The sequence below is a fragment of the Rhinoraja longicauda genome, chromosome 24 (genome assembly GCF_053455715.1).
Source record: "Rhinoraja longicauda isolate Sanriku21f chromosome 24, sRhiLon1.1, whole genome shotgun sequence".
Lineage (NCBI taxonomy): Eukaryota > Metazoa > Chordata > Chondrichthyes > Rajiformes > Arhynchobatidae > Rhinoraja > Rhinoraja longicauda.
In genome coordinates, this window is record NC_135976.1 from 13002871 (window position 1) to 13021039 (window position 18169).

Below are 18169 nucleotides of genomic sequence, written 5' to 3' on the forward strand. Positions count from 1 at the left end.
GTGCCTGTGCATATGTGTGTGTGTTGATATGTGTGCATGTGCATGTGTGTAGCTTTTTAATGCATGAGATGATGTGACGGGATGGATAACAATGAAGACAAACGCAGACAATTACCACAGCCACTGCAATGTACTCAGGAGAGGCGGTGCCTGTATCTTTCCTCATTTCCCTCTCTATTTTCTCCGTAGAGGATGCCAACTGATGGGGAGGAACGAGCTAAAAAAGGAGTCATATCTGATTATATAGATCTGCAATAAAAAGGAACTGCAGATGCTGCTTTATAGCAAAGATAGACACAAACTGTTGGACTAACTCAGCAGGTCAGGCAGCATCCCTGCAGAACGTGGACGGATGACGTTTCAGGTCAGACTGAAGAAGGGTTCCAACCCGAAACGTCATCTATTATATATACCTGGTCTGGTTGAGGGTGTGTAAAGAATTTTACTTTGAAGAGAGGTACGTGCGGCACGTGAGGTACATACGTGCGGCACGCTGGCGTAGCAATAGAGTTGCTGACTTACAGCGTTTGTAGCCCCAGAGACCCAGGTTCGATCCCGATTACGGGTGCTGTCTGTACGGAGTTTGTACGTTCTCCCCGTGACCTCGTGGGTTTTCTCTGAGATCTTCGGTTTCCTCCCACACTCCAAAGACGTACAGGTTTGTCGGTTAATTGGCTTGGTATAAGTGTAAAATTGTCCCTAGTGTGTGTAGGATAGTGTTAATGTGCGGGGATCGCTGGTCGGTGCAGACTCGATGGGCCGAAGGGCCTATTTCCACACTGTATCTAAATCAAACTTAAGTACAATATTGCTCATGTGCTATAGCTTTAAAGAGAGCTTATGGTGCAATGTGGTTATGTCTGAATTGTTCTGAACCTTTTCATACGTTTAGTTTTCCTTTCCACTGACTCTCAGTCTGAAGAAGGGTCTCAACCTGAAACGTCACCTATTCCTTTTCTCCAGAGATGCTGCCTGACCCTTTGAGTTACTCCAGCATTTTGTGTCTATCCTCACCAATTGTACGTATTGTATCTACCACTTGGATAAACTGTGGATGATGACTGGAATTCATGATGGGTACTTTGCGTGACTGCGCGCAGTTATAAGTAGCCTGATCTTTGCAATAAAGAATCATTGTTCAGTTCCACACTGAGCAATACAAGTGCCAAGACAAGTAAGAAGACTGCAATCCAGGCAATGATGTGTCGACCGCCGAGCCGTTTCAAAGAGACCAGGATGAAAAGAAAATGCAGTACTATGGGGCAGAGGGCAGGAGAGTGGGACTAACCTGTTGCTTTTGCATAGAACCAGCATAGACCTGATGGGCTGAATACTTTCCTTCTGCTCTAAAAAGTTGAACCTAGCACACTTCAGTCCCAAAGCTTCACAGCTCTGTATCAAACGGCACGGTGGCGCAATGGTAGAGTTGCTGCCTTACAGCGCCAGGGATCCTGGTTCTATCCTCACCACGAGTGCTGTCTGTACGGAGTTCGTACGTTCTCACTGTGTCCATGTGGGTTTCCGCCAGGCGCTCCGGTTTCCTCTCACGCTCCAAAGACGTACAGATTTGTAGATTGGCTTCTGTAAAAATGTGAATTGTTCCTAGTGTGCAGGATGGCATTAGCCGATTGCTGGTTGGCATGGACTCGGTGGGCCGAAGGGCCTATTTCTGCGCTGTATCTCTAAAGTCTATTGTCTAAGGATCATCTCCTGATTTCAAACACACCAGAGCTCTCCCAGATTCTGTATCCAGCTCATTCTATTCACCGGTGGACTGTGAATTGTACTGAGCACGATCCTCTTGGTCCGTTATTAATTTTGTCTGAGTACAAGTGTTTCAAGGGAGATGAAGATTGATGGTGCGTGGAGAGAGGTTCTGGCAGTTCACTAGCATAACATCCAGGGCCCCTTTCCATGCAACTTCTCTGCTTCACTACCAACTACTCCACTGTGCCAGCCTTTTAAAAACTTTTTTTTGTGTTACTACGAATAAATAAAATTCAACACATTAACAAACAAAATAGAAAGTTTTTAAAAAAGAAGTAAAAGACTGGCACGGCATGGCAGCAGGTGGAGCCACTGCCTCTCAGCACCAGATACGCGGGTTCGATCCTGACCTCGGGTGCTGTTCGTGCAGAGTCTGCACTGTCTCCCTGTGAACGCGTGGGCTTTCTCCGGTGCTCTGGTTTCGTCCCACATCCCAGGGATGTGCGGGTCGTGGGATAATTGGCCTCTGTAAATTTAGAATGTAGGGAGCAGATGCAAGAAGCGGAGTAACATCGAGCTGTTGTGAACAGGTCACAGAGTCATGGAGTCATGGAGTCATGGAGTCATGGAGTCATACAACTTGCAAACAGGCCCTTCGGCTCAAATTGCCCACAGCAACCAACATATCCCATCTACACTAGCCCCACCTGCCTGTGTTTTGCGCAAATCCTTCTAAACCTGTCCTATCCATGTACCTGTCTAAATGTTTCTTAAAGGTTGCGATAGTGCCTGCCTCCACAACCTACTCTGGTAGCTCGTTCCATAAACCCACCATTCCTTTGAAAAAGTTACCCCTCAGGTTCCTATTAAATTTTTCCTCCCTCACCTTTAAACCTATGCCCTTTGGTTCTCAATTCCCCTACTCTGGACAAGAGACTCTGTGCGTCTACCTGATGTAGTCTGAAGAAGGGTCTCGACCCGAAACGTCACCCATTCCTTCTCTCCTGAGATGCTGCCTGACCTGCTGAGTTACTCCAGCATTTTATGAATAAATACCTTCGATTTATACCAGCATCTGCAGTTATTTTCTTATACTACTTGTGCATCTACCCGATCTATTCCTCTTATGGTTTTGTACATCTCTATAAGATCAGATCACCCCTCACCTTCCTGCACTCCACGGAGCAGAGTTCTAGCCTGCTCAACCTCTCCCTATAGCTCAGGCCATCGAGTCCCGGCAACATCCTCATAAAGAATGATGATCAGCGTGGATTCGATGGGCTGAAGGATTTGTTTTCATGCTGTAGCACTAAAAAAATTAACAAATGTTCCCAAGTATGCAGCATCTATGGAAATGTTCCACCCCACCCCAGTGTGGCTGCTGCCAGTGACGAACAACATTAACCAGAACAAGGTTGAAGGCGGATGTTGGATTGAATCAGGGTTTCCAGTCCAAAATCTATAAAATTGTTTTTAATCCTTTGTATTACCCCCCCCCCCCCCCCCCCCCCCCCCCCCCCTCAGCTGAACATAGCAAATCCACAGATACTGGAGCAATTTAAATAATTCTGGATAAAGCCATGCAGGGTGAAACTTAGAAAGCTTACATTTGCTAGAATTGTTTGTAATTGATATAAATATAAGGTTGGCCAGGCACTCAATTCGTGAACGAATGGACATTTTTCATTCCTGATTATCTGTTGCCTTGATGCGTTATCCTGCACCAGTGATCAGATTTAGAAGGGAATCATGTTTCGGATGAAGATTTACAATCTCAGAATTGTAACTACATTGTCACAAGGAATATTTGTTCAAAGGCAGTTTATTGAAAATGGGAAACAGCTTGAGGAGTGGTTGACAGTAATCAGCTCCAACATCCCATAAGCTTGATCTTGAACTCAATTGCCTTCTTCGTAGAAATGAGTCACATCCTTGAGACTAACTGTTTCCTGTTGCTAAATGGAAAGGGTTTTGGAGTGTAATTAAGAATGTCATCTAGGATACCAACAAGATTAAAAGATTTAGGACCAGAGCCTTTTGTTTACTGGAACAGAATTCCTTTGTGACATATCAATGATACGTTAGTGAGCATTTTTAAAAACTATTTGTGTGTTTGTTCTATGTCTCAGTCACAGTTGAAATATTATTCCTTTTGTTGACTGATCTGGACTTGTTTTCCATAAAATGAGTCAAACTTTATCTAGATGAATTTGGTTCTGCAAAATTGTAAATTGTCCCTGGTGTGTAGGATAGAGATAGTATACGGGGTGATTGCTGGTCGGCGAGAACTCGGTGGGCCGAAGGGCCTGTTTCCATGCTACATCTCTAAAGTCTAAAGTAAAGAAACTGCAACTTTTGCAAAACCAAGAGAAAAATGTAGAAAATCAACATGTTCCATTAAATTAAAGGGCTACAGATTTAAATCCACAAATTTTTCATGATTTGCTTCTCTGCATATAAATCGTTCCTTGCGAATCACCAAAAGGCAATGAAGATCCCTGAATTTATTATCATTATCTTCTCCCCTGATTTTTTATACCCCCTGCAAACTCGCAGTTTAAACAATCTTTAAATTTAATTCAACTTTTACCCATTGGTACTCTGAGACGATTATGCTGGAATTTTCGAAGATCTTTGGTGATTGCAGAATCACCTGTGTTGATTGCCTAATTCTTCTCCTATCCCCTAAGATGCAATTCTGGGAAATAAAATCGAATCCATCGTTTGCTGAGCTTTTATTGAAAGGTTAATTCTACAATATCCTTCTCATCCTGCAATAATAATTCCACAATAGTCGTGGCTGGTACACTAAAGACATTTAAAAGATACTTGGACAGGTATATGGGTAGGAAAGGTTTAGAGGGCTAAACACAGAGCAAAATGGAACTAGATACCTCACATTTCACATAGGAGCAGTGCAAGCAGGTCATAGAGCATTGAGTCATACAACACGGATACAGGCCCTTCAGCCCAACTTGCCTAAACTGACCAACATGTCTCACCTACACTAACCCACCTGCCTGCATTTGACCAATATCACTCTAAGCCTGTCCTTTCCATGTTTCTTAATTGTTGCAATAGTACCTGCCTCAACTACCTCCTCCGGCAGCTCGTTCCATACACCCGTGTGTCTACACCGTTCTATCCTAATCGAGTGGAAGCAATTCTTGCTCACCAACAAGATTCTCTTAACGAGATATTCCCTCAATCAGAAACTGCCAGGTTTTACAAAACCAAGAGAAAAATTGAAATAAAGTACATGAATGAGATGCACTCTTGCAAATATGATGAGGTCCCAAAATGTAGATAGCAGAAGCCAAACACTAGGAAAAAAAAAGTATTTGGGCTCAATGAAAAAGGAGCAGATTGAACACCAGTTTAGAAACTTAAGAATTTCAACAGAATGGATGAACCTTATTTTAGAGTCTTAATTATTTTTGTATTTAGATTAATATCGTTCACACGTGTCATTTGATCCTCTGACACTTGCCATTCCCAAGGCAAGTGACCTGTTTCCAGCTTTGTATAATGTTTCTTTCCAGATGTAAACAGGGTTGGCATATATGGGGAGAACGTGGGAATTTGCTGTTGAGATAACCAGGAATATAGATTTAGATTTAGAGATACAGCGCAGAAACAGGCCCTTCGGCCCACCGGGTCCGCGCCGCCCAGCGATCCCCGCACATTAACACTATCCTACACCCATTACGGACAATTTTAACATTTGCCCAGCCAATGAACCTACAAACCTGTACGTCTTTGGAGTGTGGGAGGAAACTGAAGATCTCGGAGAAAACCCAATGGAAATATTCAATGGAGGATCAGAACTGAAGGGCTGAATTCCCTGCTGCCATTCCCCCCTCCCTGTATTTGCTATGCTTTGTAAGTGACTGTTGATTGAGAGTGTGGTTTGGGATGACTTATTCTTTTGTTGTTCCTTTCCTGTGCTGAAGCAGTCCGTCAAGTTCAGAACCCATTCAACTGTAACTGTTCGAAGTTGAAACTCATGATTTGAAACCCTAGATTACATTAGGGCACTGGCATGGCTGACTAGCAAGGCAGGTTGTTGATATTTATGGCACATTTAACCTCTGCACTAATCAAGACGCTTGGAATTAAATTGCCAAGACTTCCGGTAAAGTCTACAAAGACCCTCTTTATTAACAATTGTAGAAATGCAAAAGCTATGAGATTCTTTGAAGATTAATTCACTTCTTTCATTATATTGGAAATAATCTGCCTTGCCAACACAAAGAAATAATGAAAATTGAAGTAGAATTTCAATTAGGTTTCAATTTACTGATCATGTTATCAAATGGCGCATCCGGAGACGCTGCCTCTCAGCACCAGAGACCTGGATTCGATCCTGACCATGGGTGCTGTCTCTGTGGAGTTTGAACGTTCCCCTTGTGACCACGTGGGTTTCGGATGGGCGCTCCAGTTTCTTCCCAAATCCAAAAGACCTGTGTGGTTGTCAGTTAATTGGCTTCTGTAAATTGCCCCGAGCATGTGAGGAATGGATGAGAAAGTGGGATAACATGGAACTAGTATGAACAGGTGATCGACGGTCAGCGTGGACTCGGTGAGCCAGAGGGCCTATTTCCAGAGCCATTAAGAATTCCAAGAGGGTATTCCGGACTAACCTGGAATCTCGAAGCAATGACATGTGTTGTGATATTGCAAGGACTACTTTGTTGCATCACAAGGACTACTTTGTTTCCCTCTGTAGTAACGTGTATATAAGAGAATGAGGTGATTTGGTGGTCACTCTGGTTCCAGGTGGCCGTGGAATAAACAGCCTGGAATTAAGCTCCAGCCTTTAAGCACGTGTACTTGTGGTCCGTCCAGAGTCATAACAAAGGTATAACAGATACCAGACCACGAAGTGCAACAACATGTATACCCGTAGACTGTGGCATGGCTTGCCTGTTGTAATGGGCTTGCAGTATGGTTATTGGTGGGAATGCCACCTGCCCCACCTGTCTCAGGTGTGTCTGTACCAACAGTTGCTGCGACAGCTTAAGATCGGCCTCCCTGAGAGTGATTCTCAATCCCCTACTCATGACTGTACAGCCAAATTCAGCTCTAATCCCATCTCCCACACTGCTGTGGTGGACCGACTCACGGACAATGATGGGTCAGAGTACAGGAGGGGGAATCGGAGAAGAGTGACATGATGCCAGGGCAAAAACTTCTCCCTCAAGGTCAGTAAGACCAAAGAGCTAGTTATTGACTTCAGGAAGCATGATGGAGTACATGTGTCAATGGTGCAGAGAGACACAAAGTGCTGGAGTAACTCAGCAGGACAGGCAGCATCTCTGGAGAGAAGGAAGTGGTGACGTTTTGGGTGGAGACCCTTCTTCAGTGTGGAAGTGGAAATGGTTGAGAGCTTCAAGTTGCTTGGTGTTAATATTACCAATGATCTGTCGTGGACCAAGCACATTGATGTGACAGACACAAAGCCACACCAATGCTTTTACTTCCTGAGGAGACTGAGGAAATTGGGCACCATAGACTGAGGAAATTTCTACAGATGCACCAGAGAAAGCATATTGTCGGGTTGCATCATGGCTTAGTTTGGGAACAGCTCTGCCCAAGATGCTAAAAAATGCAGTCAAGTCAAGTCAAGTCAATTTTATTTGTATAGCACATTTAAAAACAACCCACGTTGACCAAAGTGCTGTACATCAGTTCAGGTACTAAGAAACGTTAGCAGAGAGTTGCAGATGTAGCCCAGTCCATCACACAGACTAGACTTCCCACCATTGACTCCATCTACACTTCACACTGCCTCAGAAAACCAGCCAACATAAATTCATAAGTTCATGTCATAGGAGCAGACGTAGGCCATTCGGCCCATAGAGTCTGCTCCACCATTCAATCATGTCTAATCTATCTTTTCCCCACAACCCCATTCTCCTGCTTTCTGCCCATAACTCTTGACAACCTTATTAATCAAGAATCTGTCAATTTGTGCCTTAAAAATAGATTAAAAATGGCCTCCACTGCTGTCTGTGGCAATGAATTCCATGGATTTACCACCCTCGGACTGAAGAAATTCTAAAGGTGTGTCTTTTTGTTCTGAGGCTATGCCCTCTGTTCCTAAACTCTCCCACTAGTGGAAATATCCTCTCCACATGCACTCTAACCGTAACTTTCACTATTCGGTAAGTTTCAATGAGTTCTCCCCTCATCCTAAACTCCAGCGAGTGCAGGCCCAGTACCATCATACATGAACCCAATCATCCCTGGGATCATTCTTGCAAACCTCCTCTGGACCCTCTCCAATGCCAGCACATCCTTCCTCAGATATAGGGCCCAAAACTGCTCACAATACTGCAAATGCAGTCTGACCAGTGCCTTATAAAGCCTTGCCATCACATCCCTGTTTTTATACCCTAGTCCTCTTGAAATAAATGCTAACATTGCATTTGCCTTCCTTACTACTCATTATTTCCACTCCCTGTTGCTGTCTGGCAGAAGGAACAGAAGCCAGACTCAAGAACATCTTCTCCCCCTCCATTATTGGGCGTCTGAATGCTCCTTCCATAAGCGAAGGTTCTGTTTGATTTACCACTACCTGAATGACAACATTGGACAATGTCTATGGAACTGATACGCTACAATGCGCAATAATGCTGAGAACTATATTCTGAACTCGGTATCTTACCCATTGCTCTATCTATTATATTTAAGTTTGAACTAATTGTATCTATGTATGGTATATTTCATTTGTTTGTATGGTATGGTATGCAAAGCAAGGTTTTTCACTGTACCTCGGTGTATGTCAAGTCAAGTCAAGTCAAGTCAATTTATTTGTATAGCACATTTAAAAACAACGATACCAATAAACCTAAACCTTAAACCTAAACAATCCCAATTAGTTAAAAGTGTCTCAGTTTTGCATATATTTACCTCCTTTTGTATTTCAATACACATTGTAGGAAAAGAATGTATCTCTAACAATAAAGAGCTGTTGTTCTAAAAGCTATATTTTTGAAAGTACATTTGGATTTTAATTCAAATCTAGTTTTTTTTCACATTTATTCTGATTTACGAGAATGATCCCAGGAATGAGTGGGTTAACATATGATGTGCGTTTGAAGGCACTGGGCCTGCACTCGCTGGAGTTTAGAAGGATGAAGGAGGACCTTATTGAAACTTACTGAATAGTGAAAGGCCTGGATAGAGTGAATGGGGAGAGGATGTTTTCAGTTGTGGGAGAGTCTAGGACCAGAGGCCACAGCCTCTGAATAAAAGGTCTTACCTTTAGGAAGGAGATGAGGGGGAATTTCTTTAGTCAGAGGGTGGTGAATCAATGGAATTCATTGCCACAGATGGCTGTGGAGGCCAATTGAATGAAGGCAGGGATTGACAGATTTTTGATTAGTAAGGGCATCAGGGGTTATGGGGAGAAGGCAGGAGAAGGGGATTGAGAGGGAAAGATAGATCAGCCTTGATTGAATGGTGGAATAATTCTGCTCCTGGAACTTATGAACTTATAATGATAATTTTGAGCAATCTCTTGTGAGGCACTGTTTTTCTTGAATTCATACAGTTCATAAGGACGCTTGGTATCAAATTACAGTTGAACTTACTTCACAGTTTTGCAATCTTGATTATACCCAATGTATTAGCGACGCCACACTGATGAAATGCAGACCCATATTGCAGAAAGGAGACTTAGGTGGGCGAATGGAAATTGCTGAGCACAGTTTACTCATTCGTTTTTGATGTGTGCATAATTTTCACAAAGGGCAAGTGAACCAAGAGCATAAGGGAAAGATTTCCATGGCAACAGGATGACTAATACGATCCAGACAATGTTGCAATAATAACATTAACAACACGCACAAGGGGGCTGAATTTCCCTGCTATTATTTGTAATTCATGTGCCCCGGACCTCTTGATTTTAAAAGCCGGAGTTCTTTAATGTTTACACCTTTATTGATAGAGAGTCGAGTTAAGTTACTTTTTTACGCGAAAGAAACCAGCTTTTTAATTTGGTTTACAGCACAACTCAATTCCAGGTTGCATGCCCCCAGCTAAGAGAGGAAGTGAGACTTTCACATTGATATATGGCTTGCATTGCCAATGTAGCTTTGTGTAACCATGCATATAAAAGCTGACTGAAGTCCAGTATTTACTTCTTGTGCAGAGCAATACAGACATTTTTGGTCCAAAAATGATGATTAACTCTTGAAATACCCTTTTGTGCTATTTGGATTTTCTTATTTTTCAACATGAGAACATGGAAATAGACTCTTCTGCCTAACTTGTTCATGTCAACCAAGTTGGCATTCTGGGCTAATAACATTTGGTTCTATTTGGCTCATACCCATCTAAACCCTGTCCATCCATATTTACGTCCAAACATGTTTGGAGATACCTGTGCGGAAACAGGCCCTTCAGCCCACCAGGTCTGCGCCGACCAGTGATCCCCACACACTAACACTATCCTAAACACTGGGATCAATTTACAATTTTAACGAAGCCAATTAGCCTGCAAAGCTGTACGTCCGGAGCACCCGGAGAAAACCCACGCAGTCACAGGGAGAATGTACAAACTCCGTACAGACAGCACCCGCAGTCAGGATCGAACCCGGGTCTCTGGCGCTGGAAAGGCAGCAAATCTACCGCTGCGCCACTGTAGAATCACCTCCATTACACACCAGTGCTGGAAGTGAAAACAATCCATGTTCTCCATAGATGTTGCCTGACCCATTGAGTCTTTTTGTGTCTTTGTGTTCTGCAGCTTCTCTGGAGAAGATGGATAGGTTACCTGTTTCCTGTTGGGACCCATCTTCCCAACAGTGTTTAAACAAATTCCCACTTTGTGTCTTTTTTCTGTAAACCAGCATCTGTAGTTCCTGTATCTCCATCGTAAAGAATATCTGTCTAATAGAATTTACACTCTTATGAATATTTCTAATTTTTACCATTCTCAATGGTCATGACCTAAGTAACAGTTCACGTTTACATCACAGTTTACATTCAACCCTCTGCATTATTCATGCTATCAATATCTTTCTCAATTGATGTGCCGTTAACTGTAATTGAATGGAAACTACATAGAAATGCAATAAGGGCAGGAACGTCAGTTATATTAGCTTCTTACTTATCACTTAAACAGATTTTGTATATGAATGCAATGCATTAAAAAAATCACAGATTGTTTCAGTAATCTCACAATTTATCACACATCAATTCTGAAAAAAATGCCATCGAATAAGTGAGGTAATTCTATTCATAAAGTGCAATTCAATGATGAGAAGCCAAGGAATGAGAGCAAAACCAATACACTGTGAGTTGAGTCAAGTAGGCAACAGTGTGCAAACTTACCCACCAGGCGATAGCAAAATAGATATTAAATCAATTGCAGATAATATAAAAACTGTGGTCAAGCATAAATGCAAGCAACTGTATCAAGTGATGATCAATAAGAATTAAAAAAGGAAACGATAATGAAATGGAGGTTCTGTGGAATCCATTGTGGGCTCTTTGGTCATTGGTGCAGGCTCTGATTTGTTCCGTATCTTTTTAAACCTCTAGTTTCCCTCTCCACTGACTCGCAGTCTGCAGAAGGGTCTTGACCCGAAACATCACCTATTCCTTTTCTTCAGAGATGCTGCCTGATCCGCTGAGTTACTCCAGCATCTTGTGTGTCAATCTTCGGTGTAAACCAGCATCTGCAGTTCCTTCCTTCTCAGGGAATTGTGAACTTGTTTAAAAACCATTGGGAAGAAGGGTACCAATCTGAAACATCACCTATCACTGTTCTCCAGAGATGCTGCCTGACCCGCTGAGTTACTCCAGCGCTCTGTGGGTTTTCTTTTTGTATAAAACGATAAACATATAAATTACATATCTGATATGAAAGCCTAAAAACCTAATTATGTAGACATGACCTTCAATTTAGTGACTTGTGCCCAATTAATCCTGCATGTGATGGCATGAATTTCTGAGTCAAAGTGCATACTCTGTAGGTTACAACAGAATCAGGGCCAGGCCTATTGTAATTACAGTAATGAGCAGCTGCCGTGAATTAACTTTCTGCCAAATGATAATAATGTGTAGGACAAATCCCTTTCACTTCATTAAACATCTGACGAAATCTGAGAAAAAAAGACAGCACTAATATATCTGAACCGTACAACTTGACTTACGATCAGAAGAGTTCACCCACCATTTCAAAACTAGCTGTGTATTTCCAGCAAGAATAATTCTCACTGACCTAATCTTTCCTCATAGATGCTGGTCCTGTCCTCTGTCCACCTTTCTAAAAGATTCCTCCTTCATGAAAGTAGCAAATGTTTGACATGTTTGCCATTTTTGTTAATAGTGCTCTCGATTGCTGTAAAATCTCTCCTTGTCCAATCTTTGTTTAGGTTTAGGTTCATTATTTTCACGTGTAACGAGGTACAGTGAAGAGGTTTGTTTTGCATGCTACCCATGCTGCGCCACCATGAGCACCCTAAAGTTTAGTAGTGTAGGAAGGAACTACAGATGCTGGTTTATACCGAAGATAGACACAAAGTGCTGGAGTAACAGTGAGTCCGGCAGCATCTCTGGAGAATAGGAATTGGTGATGTTTTGGATCGGAACTCTTCTTCAGACTGGATTTAGTCATTTAGTAGGTTAGAGTCATACAGCGTGGAAACAGGCCCTTCAGCCTAACTCACCCACACCAGCCAACGTGTCCCAGCTACACTAGTCCCACCTGCCTGCGTTTGGCCCATAACCCTCCAAACCTGTCCTAACCATGTACCTGTCTAACTGTTTCGGAAACGTTGGGATAGTTCCTGCCTCAACGCCCTCCACTGGCAGCTCGTTTCATACACCCGCCACCCTTTGTGTGAAAAATGTAACCCTTCAGGTTCCTATTAATCTTTTCGACTTCACCTTAAGGCTTTGAAGAATTAGTTTTAGCATGGAATAAAGAGGAGGATAATGTTGGTTAAAGATATCTGGATTGTAACAAGTTGTTGACATCTGGGGGTAATTATGGCCGTTCCAGCACGAGACATCAAACAAGCTGTCCAAGATAACTTGCTTGGATAGTCATCTGTGTTAAAAGCTTCAAATCCCATTCCACAGACTTAATGCCAACAATTCCACTTCAGCGCAGTGCTCTGGTTAACCTATAGCTTTACAGCTGTTCTCCTTTTGCTAAGACATAATTCTGACCTTAAACATCACCGGATGGCGCCAGCAATGACGGCCTAGCCAACAGTCTGTCTCGTCCCTTCCTTCTTTGTTGTTTTTTTAGTATGTGTTAAATATATGTTTTAGTGTTCTTTAACTTGTTATATGTGGGGGGTGGTGGTGGTGGGGGGGGTTAGGTGGAAACTTTTTAAAATCTCTTACCTCGACGGAGATGAGATTTTTCTCCATATCGTATCTCAGTCTGCACTGCGGCCTAACATCGAGGAGCTGGAGGCCTCTGCTGGAGACCGACTTCGGGAGCTCCAACCGCGGGAGCCTGCAGGCTCGCCATCGTGGAGCTTGCGATCCCCATTAGGGTTCGATCTTGGAGCTCCAACTGCGGGAGCCTGCGGACTTTAACATCGTGGAACTTGCGGTCCCTGGTTAGAGACTGACTTCGGGAGCTCCAAGCCGCGGGAGCTTCGATCGCCCCGACGCGGGGGCTTCAATCACCCCGGCACGGGGTCTTTGGAGATACAATGCGGAAACAATTCATCTTCAGATAAACTGTTTCATTAACTATTGTTAATCAGCTGCTATTAAGAACCGTAAAAAGATTCAATTCACACCCATTTGATCCAAACAAGTGATCACAGAACATTCTGAATGAACAAAATGAGAACAGTTTCAGTACTTAAACAATGAGCAACGTTGGAAGAACAGGAAACATAATGGTTATTTTGTCACTTGCCGTAAAGGAGTGGCGCAGTGGCGTATTGGTGGAGCTGCTGCCTTACAGCGCCAGAGAGGCAGGTTCGATTCTGATGTATGGAGTTCATACATTCCCCCTGTGACCCAATGGTTTTCTCCGGGTGCTCCGGTTTCCTCCCACACTCCAAAGGTGTACAGGCATGTTGATTAATTTGCTTTGGTAAAATTGTAAATAGTTCCTAGAGCATAGGATAGTGCTAGTAGTGTACGGGGATCACTGGTCAACATGGACTCGGTGGGCCAAAGGGCCTGTTTCCGCACTGTGTCTCTAAAGTCTAAAATATACATTTATGTGAATAAAGTACGATTCATCTTCAGATAAACTATTTCAATATGCTTTTACCTTATTATTTGCGGATAAAAGAAAAGATCACTCATAAGCAAACTGTGCTCTTGTTTTGCTTATAGATATAAATATATTAAAATCTAATGATAGCCCTTTACTAATTTACAACTGTATAAGAAAGTATATTATACTCAGTCTTACAATTTGGCAGTAAAGAATGTATTAAAAAAAATCCGTTTTTTGGAAGAATGACTTAATTTAATACTGCATATTTTTCTAACAGCTAATTTGCTTAAGACCATTATTCACTGTCATTGTATGGCAGCTAGAAGCATATGAATTTATGTTAGTCATTGTTTCTGCTTAAAGACATTAAGTAGGAAACTCGTCAGTAGATCATTAATTCTGACGTCTTTCTGCACTCCTGTCCAAGCAAATGGCTAATGGGAGGATAACACTTAAAAATGCCTGACTTAAGTATTTAAAACCAATACCATAACAAACACTGGGATAAACATCACTTCATGTCGTGGGATTGAGCTAATAAACAAAAAAAAAAGCATGCATTAGTGTTACCTTATGGTACATCAGCAGCATAAACCTCCCTAATTTCTTAATGAAGTGATATTTATAATATCAGAGGCAATGTGATAAATGTGAGAGCCCAAAACATCGTCCCGATGGTTAATTTCTGGAACATCAAAGAGGAGGTGGGAAAGAATTATTTCAGTAAATAATAAATTGTATGTAAGATCGGTGATTGCAGAGATCCTCGTCACACTGAGAAGGTGTCTGCGTGACCATTGTCTGGACCAATAGAGGTCATGGCCACAAGGGGCCGAGATACCCAGGGCCGTCTTTACAGCATTATGGGCCCCGGGCAAAGCAGTATACTGGGGCCCCTACGACAACTACTCACAGAAATAAAAATGTAAATGGTCGATAAAATTAAACATATATTTATTTTATTGGCACTTCCAACAAAAGCACTTAGCGATGGACTTAGGGTGCTACATTGTTGCGAAAAGCACTTACAGATCGCTGTGAGAAGCACTTAGGGATGGAAAAGCAAAGCACTTAGGGAGCTAATTGTTGCGAAACAGATCGCTGTGAGAAGCACTTAGTGATGCAAAATGTTGCGAAAAAACACTTAGGGACCGAAAATGTTGCGAAAAAAGCACTTATTGAACCTATATTTTTAAAGTAGTATTTATTGATTGCAAGTCACTTAACATACACAGATCAGCATGGGGCCCCTCTGCTCGTGGGGCCCCGGGCAAGTGCCCATCAGGCCCATGCGTTAAGACGGCCCTGGAGATACCTGCCCCCAAAGTCGGCCTCGGAAGCCGGCTATGGGAACGGGCCTGCCGGCTCTAGCCGGGCCTGAGTACCACAGCCACAGGGGGGCAAATTCGACCTGTAAATCGCCTGCGGACGTCCCGACGAGGTAGAGATCAGCCTCTTACCCAGCCTAGGCGCCACATTTCCAGGGGGATCTCTGGGGGGGGGGAGGGGGGATTTCAAGTGCGCTCTCGTAATTTTGTCCAGATTAACGAAGGTGCCGGACCACCAGTTGCCGGAGTGGTGGCCCCGTACCTTCTGGGAGTCCAGTGATTTACTTGCATGCAAAACGCCGTGCACGTCATCCATATAAAGCTCTGGGAAAACCAAACACTCAGTGTTTTCACACAGTGTGACAGTTATTTCAAGAGCCTGAAAAGTTAATGCTTTTCAGAAACAAGGAATTGCTGATTGCAGGTTTATAAAAGAACGCACAAAATGCCGGAGTAACTTGGTGGGTCAGGTGGCTTCTCTGGAGAACATGGATAGGTGATGTTTCGGGTCGGGACCCTTCTTCAGTCGAAATGGACATTTAACCTAAGATTAATTGGACATCTGTCGAACAATTGTTTCTCTGGGACATTGCCAATAGGTAGCTTCAAATGTGTATCGATAATTGCAATGCATAGTTGGTGCCAGTAATGGTGTCACAATCATTATATTTGTGTCAGAAGGTTTAAAAATCTGGACTGATGGAGATTCTCTCAAACAAGGTATGAAACCATAGTTCTGCTTGCACTTTCACGATTATAAACTGTCCTGAGTGTGTAGGACAGTGTTAGAGTATGGGGATCAATGGTCGATGCAGACCTGGTGCAGAGATCCTCGTCACACTGAAAAGGTGCAGGATACTGAGTTGGATGATCAGCCATGATCATATTGAATGGCGGTGCAGGCTCATAGGGCCGAATGGCCTACTCCTGCACCTATTTTCTATGTTTCTATGTTTCTATGTTGGGCCGAAGGGCCTGTTTCCACCCTGTATCCCTAAGCTAAACTAAACTGAACTATCTTACCAATCAGTCCTGAACTACTATCTACCTCATGGGTGACCCTGGACTATCTTTGATTGGACTTTACTGCCATTATCTTACACTAAACGTTATTCCCTTGTGAATGGCTCGATTGTAATCATGTATTGTCTTTCCGATGACTGGTTAGCATGCAACAAAAACTTTTCACTGTACTGGTGATGATAAACTAAAACTAAAACCGATATCTTATTTAAACAAATAACAGAAAACCTGTTAAACCACTTCAATTCAAGGTTGGTGACGCCTATAAATTCGGAAACTATACTCGGAGGGTGGGGCTGCTGGCTTGTGATTATACAGTCATTCTAAAACAATACCTTGCAACTTTGTGATTTTTTTTTGGTGCTTTCGTACAGCTCATTGTGGAGTTTGGGTGTGGACTAACTGAGGAACAAATCCAGTCCAAGTCACAGAACATGCTGGATCCAACATTCAAATGGGCATGTGCATGGTGAAACTGCAGCTGCTGATTAAACCAAAGATAGACGCAAAAAGCTGGAGTAACTCACCAGGTCAGACAGCATCTCTGGAGAAAAGGAATAGGTGACGTTTCGGGTCGACACCCTTCTTCGGACTGAAAGTCAGGGGAGAAGGAAAGGAGAGATATAGACAGTGATGTATATAGAGATATAAGCTGTAGAACAAATGAATGAAAGATATGCAGAAAAGTAACAATGATAAAGGAAACCGGGCATTGTTAGCTGTGGGCCAGGTGAAAATTTAGTTACAGACAATGAGACTCAACAAGACGACTTTGAAACTAGTTCAATAAACTTGGATAAGAGAAGGACAGAGAGAGAGAGAGGGGATGCAAGGGTCACTTGAAATTAGAGAATTCAATATTCATACCGCTGGCAAATGGGCATGTAAGATTGATGTGCCGATGGAAACAACCTTCGAAATTGTGAATGAATTTTGGCTAATATAATTAGTGTAAAGTAGGTGAATTATAGAAGCTATGGGAAGAGCTCTGAAATTCAGCACGTGGCATGAAAAGAGGGTCTTGTGGGATGTTCAGCTACTCAAAGTAATGGAACATTTTTCAGTACAAGTGAGTCATTTCAGAGCATTGAGTTACTGAAGTCATAGTCATAGAGTGATACAGTGTGGAAATAGGCCCTTCGGCCCAACATGCTTCCACCTGCCAGCATTTGGTCCATATCGCTCCAAACCTGTCCAACTGCTTCTTAAATGTTGGTTTAGTCCCTGCCTCAACTGCCTCCTCTGGCAGTTTATTCTATACACCCATCACCCTTTGTGTGAAGTTGCAGGATAAACTGTTACAAAGTCTCTGTTCATAGTGGTGACAGAGTAATGCAAGCCAAATTAGTACCAGTCAAGCATATCCCAACAAAATAGTAAGATTAAATGAGAACTTACCAGTTCGAAGTTTGATCTGTATTTTATGAGGAGTTACGATGAGGGACTACGTGAAGACCCCGTCCAGCACGCATGCGCGACATTCTTCAAAGCAGCGGTGTGGATTCACAGAAAAAACACAACGATTGAAATAAATATAGTAAAGAAAAAATAAGAACTTGATTACCAGTTGATCTGTATAAAAAAGGGTGGGAGCGGAGGGCACGTAGTCCCTCATCGTAACTCCTCATAAAATACAGATCAAACTTCGAACTGGTAAGTTCTCATTTAATCTTACTATTTTATTTCGGAGTCACGTGAGTGACTACGTGAAGACTTCAAAGCTCTGTGATTCCGAACCGTGTACCAGCTCATGCTTCACTCACTGTCTGAAGACCTTAGAGGGAGGAAGTATGTTATCGCAATAAAGAGCCTGTTTGTGAACAAAAAAGGTTTATTAATGACAACAAAAAACAGAGAGCTCCCCAGGGCTCAAATTAAATATTATCTGCAGACTCTAAAATTC